Below are 7,273 nucleotides of genomic sequence, written 5' to 3'. Positions count from 1 at the left end.
GAGGGAACAGACTCTCTGGACTCCAACGCGGCGAACGCCGGCCAAGGTGCGGCGGCCCGCCTGAGAAAGGCGGTGAATCCGAGAAGCCCTAGATTTACGATATTTTGGAGATCTTTTCCTTCTACAACAAGGATTGGTTTTTCTCTGTAAATAAGACCTCAAGCTTTCATTGTACAAGGAGTTGGATAAGGATTTCAATAACATCAAGAACGACAAGGATTCAACCTACGGGTTTTATTTGCTTTAGTTTTATGTTCAAATTGTCTTCCCTTCAATCTATGTTTTTAGCTTATTTAATTATGTGTAACTAAACTCATAGGATTCTAGGGATGTGTTAGTAACGACTTTGGTTATACAAATTCCTTTTTCTATTTAATATCCGTTTTGTTTTTACTTTGTTATTTAAAAACGAAACGGATATTAAATAGAAAATTGGAATTGCATAACCAAAGTCGTTATTAACACATCCCTAGAATCCTATGAGTTTAGTTACACATAATGAAATAAGTTAAACACCTAGATTGAAGGGAAGACAATTTGAACATAAAACTAAAGCAAATAAAACCCATAGGTTGAATCCTTGTCGTTATTGATGTTCTTGAAATCCTTCTCCAACTCCTTGCACAAGTGAAGTACTCTAGCTCTTGATCTCTATGAATTATTTTTCAAGTAGAAGCTCTCTCTTTTTGATGAAGCTTGAGGTCTTATTTATAGGGGAAAGCCAATCCTTGTTGTAGAAGGAAAAGATCTTCAAAATATGGTAAATCTTAGAGCAAATCTAGGGCATCTCGGATTCGCCGCCTTTCTTCGGCGGGCCGCCGCATCTTGGCCGGCGGTCGCCGCGTTGGAGTCCAGAGAGTCTGTCTCTTCGGCGGCGGACCGCCGCACGACTTCAGATTTCCAGAATTTGCGGCGGTCACTGGTCGCCGTCTGACTCCAAGATTTCCAGAATTTGCATTTTGGCTTCCTTTTTCGGCTCAATTATGCACATTTCTCACAAAACACGCCAAAATACCAAAATAGACAAAATATGCAAATAATGGACGTGTAGAGTGACTTTGACATCAAAAACAGACCAAATAACGGCATTAAAATATTGCAAAATCCGAGCGTATTAGACAACCAAATCAAAAACAAATTATAAAATCATGAGCAACATTATCTTCATTTCTTGGAACCTTGTTGGTGAATTTGACAAAAGATATTGCTTGTAGATGAAACTGAAAATGGACGATCCAACCTGCTATAAATATAAGAGTTTTATATACATAATAATAATCCTATAAATATAACATAAATATTATATACATATATATATAAGGTCTTGTTAGGTTGAGATTATTTACCTTAATTGAGAAATGAGATGCAATAAGATTCATGTAATGTCAACAGATACCACATTATGTCAACACGGGGGTATAGTTGTAATTTCATTAATAAAATGGCGTAAAACATAAAATTGTATTTCAAATCATTTTCTAAAATCTTCTCTAAAACTCTCGCTGAAACCTGCAAATCTTCATACAAATCTTCATAAAATCGAAGACCTGCAAATCTCGCTGAAAAATCTGCCGATCTTCAAATTTCAATTCGTAGACCTTCAAAATCGAACAGTTTTGTGTAATGACGATAGAAAAGCAAAATCGAAGACAATCGGCTGAAGCGCCGATTGTAGCTTAATCGGTTGAAGCAACGATCGAAGAGAATCGGCATTCCAAATCGACGGTGGTTGAATTCAAATTTTAAGTATATTGCTTCTATTTTAGTGTATTGAAACATGTCTAGATTTTTTTTTATGAATTCGATTTCTGCTGATTTTTTGTGTTGATTAGCAATGGTAAAAAAGGAAGAGAACAAGCATCTGCTTCCAGTGTTGACATCTGCAATATACTTGTGTATTCTATAAACAACATATGCTTGTCATTGACATGATTGTATATTGTTGACATATGTAAGTGTTGCATCTTTCTGCCAACTGTTTGATGAAAGTTCTCAATGAAGTTGGCTACTGAAAGTTCGTCGAAGTGTTTTTATTTTTTTATTTTTATGATTTCAATATCAATTAATTTCGTCCCGCTGTAAAAACATGTTTCTCAGTATGAAATATCGGAATAATGTTTTTGATGCATGACTAAATTTAACAAATTTACAAAGTTCATTTGATATTCGACAGTAGTAAATAAATTATAGTTGAGGTCATGAACTGCTAGTAATCATGGAGAGCAAAAACTACCAATCAGGCCACTATGCCACCTAGGGCGACGAGCAGACGTTGCTCCAGTGCCCGCCTTAGGAGCTTTGCAATCTCAAGTTTCTAATCGTTGTGGATGATGTCTGGGACACTAATGCTTGGGATCGAATCGCACACACCTTGCCGGATAAGGAGATCGGCAGCTGGATTCTCCTCACCACTAGGCCTCGGGAGGTCGCTGATAAAATTTTTGAAAAATGTAGTTTACTTCATGAGATGCAGCCACTCGGGCTGGAGCACAACTGGCAGTTGCTCTGTTATCTTACCTTCGGTGATATGCTGAAAAATAATAATGATGATGTTACATTGCTCTGCCCTCCTCATTTGAAGGAAGTTGGAAGATCGATCGCCGAGAAATGGAAAGTTCTTCCATTAGGAGACAGAAAAGATTGATTTCTGGAAAAGAATTGAAGAAAATACTGCTGATGCTGCTGCAATGGGGGAGGGTTCCTACATGGAGATTTTGGCTCTCAGCTACATTTACTTGCCCGGTAGACTTCAAGGTTGTTTCCTTTACCTGGGTGCATTCTCGGAAGATTATGAGATACGTGCCTCTAAACTCATCAAACTTTGGGTTGCTGAAGGCTTCTTCCCATATGCACTTCCCACACAAACCATGGACTACTATTGTGGTTTCTGACTTTTGAACTTAGTAGTATGTAATATATATCTGAAGCTACTAGGATTTAGACTGTGTGCATAGTAAGGAATAACAAGCTTCCTAGGTCCAGCGAAACCACTAGATCACAAGGTCTAGGAACTCACGGATCGTTGGAAGATCTCGGTCGTCGGAAACACAGAATACCTCTTCAAAACCCTCAACCACGTATACTAAAATTAGCACAGGGAAGTAGGGATTGATCCCATAGAGATGAATGCGCAATTAAACATGTTCAAGGATTCGGGACTATTTTTGGATTGGCTGCTGCCACGCAATTTGGGTTGAGGAAATTAAACTAGACTTGGTGTTGAAATCTGCTATGCTAACAACTAGATCTAGACAAACAGGAAAAATGCATATAACGGGACAATTACTAGATCTAAGAACTATTCCCTAAATCACCTAGACCTGGGAAAACAACTGACGATGGGGACCATTTGCTGAAAAGGTAAAATACGGATGAAAAGCTGAAAAACAACGAACTAAAGTACTAACTAACAACGACATCATCTTCTCCAACAATTGGCATAAAACATTCAGTAAAAACAGAGATAAGACGTAAATCGAAACGAAGCAGACTGAAATTAAAGCAACAAAATCAAAGAACAATTTAAACAGATCTACGGCTACTAGACGAAGCAAAATAAAAGAGAGCAGAAATTCAAAATCCATGCACAACTTGGTTTCCCCTGTTCAGATCCACACTTCGGATGCTAAATCCACTCCGGAACCAAGCATCCGAAACCAACTCCCTCCAAAATTATATCCATGACTACAGATTCGCCGATTCACCACAGATCAACAACAATAACACAGATCCACAACCTATTTCCCAGATCAAGCACAGAAACATCCAAAACAGAGAATAACATTCAACTTCTAAAATAAAACCTCCAAAAACACAGAATCAACGTAAATCAACAAAAAATAAACACCATCATGACGTAAACTAATTGCATAGATAATGATAAGTAGCAAACAACCAAACGACTTCAGAAACGTTGAAGTTCGACGGAATAACAGTGCAAAAACTGAATGTAAACTGATTGTATCTTCGCCCTTCGTGAGGACGGTGTTACCACTAACTTTCCAAGTGTGTGTGAGTGTGTGAGCTGAGAGCTAAAATCCTCCTCTCGTGTGTTGCATGCTCCTCTATATATAGCCATGGAAGTGGGTCCAACAGGGTGTGAATAGTCTTCGTTACCCTCAGCTTTTGACTCCCTTCGTCCAGTCATTTTTCTCTTCAATTCCGCTCACTTTCCTTCGCTAGTCCATTGCCTTCAGCTCTTCCTGGACCTAGCGATTTCCTTCACACACCTGGCTTAAAAATTGCGTTAGACCCAGTAAAATAAAGTGATTTTCACTACATAACCGATGCATGAAACTAGCCTTATCAATATCAAATGTCAATCAGTTCAACAACTTGTATTGAAATGTCAATAATGCAAATACAATTCTTATAATTAAAAAAGAACAACTATTTTCTCTTAATTTTTTTATTTGAAACAAGTGCTGGTATCATGATTATACAATACATGTCAACAGCTTTCATATCAAATGTCAACAACTTGTATATCAAATGTCAACAACTTGTATATAGTCTCAATAACTCAAAAATAATTCTTGTAATTAAAAAATAACAACTATTTTATCTTAATATTTTTTATTTGACCCAAGTTTTGACACCATGATCATACAACACATGTCAATAGCTGATGCACTTTTTATTAGCACTAAAAATACCTGCAAGTATACATGGTATATACAATATAGCTAAAGGTCAATACCGGATATCGAACACGAGGAAGGCAAACACAAAGTGTCTATCCTCTACTAAGACTCAATTACTGTCTGGAAAAGCAAGTAGGTTTTGAAAAACTTTAGAAAACTAGAAACAATAAAAAGCATATAACAACTAAATGCAAATAAAACACGGAGATAAGCGATAGAGATAAGGGAATCCCAGGGATGTGCGTTCACAGTTATGGTTATACAAATTCCAACTACAATACCCTAGCACAGTTTATACTTTGAAAGGACGAGTCACCTAGCTTATGCTCATGCGATACAAACATTGATTACAAAATTAGGGTTGTCAATCCTAACACGTAACACCAAAAAGCTCCTAAGACCCTTGAAAAGTCATCACTCTCAATTGACAGTGCCGTGTTAAGGGAAGCTAACTGTAGCGTTTACTAAGTGAATCTAACTCGCTAGAACTCTGTTACAGTTATGAAGCAAGCTATATTAAATCATACACGATTGAGTCACTCAATCATGCAGCATCATAACTACTTAGGGATGAAACAAAGTAAAAACAAAACGGATGTTAAACAGAAAAAGGAATTTGTATAACCGAAGTCGTTACTAACACATCCCTAGAATGCTATGAGTTTAGTTACACATGATGAAATAAGCTAAACACATAGATTGAAGGGAAGACAATTTGAACATAAAATTAAAGCAAATAAAACTCGAAGGTTGAATCCTTGTCGTTCTTGATGTTCTTGAAATCCTTCCCCAACTCCTTGCACAAACGAAGTACTCTAGCTCTTGATCTCTATGAATTATTTTGCAAGTAGAAGCTCTCTAATTTGATGACGCTTGAGCTCTTATTTATAGGGGAAAGTCAATACTTGTTTTAGAAGGAAAAGATCTCCAAAATATGGTAAATCTTGGAGCAAATCTAGGGCATCTCAGATTCGCCGCCTTTCTCCGGCGGGCTGCCGTACCTTGGCCGGCGGTTGCCGCGTTGGACTCCAGAGAGTCTGTTCCCTCGGTGGCGGACCGCTGCACGACTTCCGGCGATCGCCGGACGAGACTTCTCTTCCAAGCGTATTTATTCCAAGGCAGACCGCTGCATTTATATGCCCGCCGGGCGCCGGCGGTCGCTGCACACATCCCTGGCGGTTGCCAGTCGCCGTCTGACTCCAGATTTCCAGACTTTTCGTTTTGGCTCCCATTTTCGGCTCAATTATGCACGTTTCTCACAAAACACGTCAAAATACCAAAATAGACAAAATATGCAAATAATGGACTTTTGAAGGAACTAGCAGCGGAAGCGCACACATAAATCAATTACAGATAATTCAGATCTATTTAGCGGATTATTTAGACAAATTCTATTAGCGTAATTATCACATGTATCATGCTCATAACTCAAATAATAACATGCTTTAAATTAATTGAAACCTAAAACATGCTTTTCTAAGGGTCAGCCATTATACCTTGATGATTCTCCAAAGAATCGAAGATGGCTAGCTTCTTCTCCACGTGAAGATCTTTAGTACAAAACCACGGATCTTCTGACTGGTTCCCGGACTGTGAACTGATATCAGGGTGGGCTGATCTCACCAGTGCACTAGGACTTAAATAGAGAAGACATAAATCATTTCCCACGGAGGAGAAAAATTCAACCTCTACTAGGAGTAGGGGGGGCCGAAAATTTGAGAGTAAAAAACAAGTGTATTTTCCGTCTCCTTTATTCTCTTATTTATAATAAGTCACATATTAGGCCCAGACAGGGATCTATGGAAGGCTTTGGATATGGGTTCCTCCAATTCGCTTTTTACTAATTAAATTAAACCCAATTTAATATAAGCTAAAAATTGGAATATTACGAGCAGCCACTACAGAAGTAATACTGCACTCCCCATCCAAATCCGAAATTACAAGTACTTCGGGTTTCCAATACTTTATATTTATTTCCCGCGCTTAAGATAGAAACATCCATTAATTAATCATTGTCTGATATGGACTTAATTAATAAATATCTTATTTATTCCAAGAGAGGACTCAAAATCTTATTTATTATTCATAGAGTAATTAAACTCCAACTAGCTAGGTTCCGAATAATAAAACCTTATTTCAAGCTTCTCTTGAGGATGTTATCAAACGAGACTCACCTTGCGCACGATTCAATATAATAGCAATCCTAGCACCGCTAGGTATTAATCACCACTACCCAATACACCAGGCTTATTGGGTTGCGAAAAACCCGCACCATTTGGTAAGTCAAAGTAGTGCATAATCAATACCGTATGCTCAATGCTAACGTACATTGATTGAGAAATAATTTACGAGACCTCGTCTTTCAGTAGATAGCATAAAGATTGTCTCGCTGTTAGATCCATTCAGTGCTATATCACACCAATGTCATCTTATTTCAGTAAGGCTTAGAAATAATCGGACTGACATTGCAACCTTTCACGATAGGTAGTCTAAGTCTATCTAGGTTGTGAAATTATTCTTTTTCTTTGTTTAGAACTGACCGTGTTACCTTAAAGTGAACGACGCCCACAACCGGTCTACTAAAACAAAGACTTAGACTTTGTTAAGTTACTTATAAATTTAAATATGCA

This window comes from Salvia hispanica, chromosome 1, assembly GCF_029641045.1.
Source record: "Salvia hispanica isolate PSC_SH4W2 chromosome 1, Shi_PSC_v1, whole genome shotgun sequence".
In the NCBI taxonomy this organism is placed as follows: Eukaryota; Viridiplantae; Streptophyta; class Magnoliopsida; order Lamiales; family Lamiaceae; genus Salvia; species Salvia hispanica.
Note: the sequence above shows the minus strand (reverse complement) of the source record.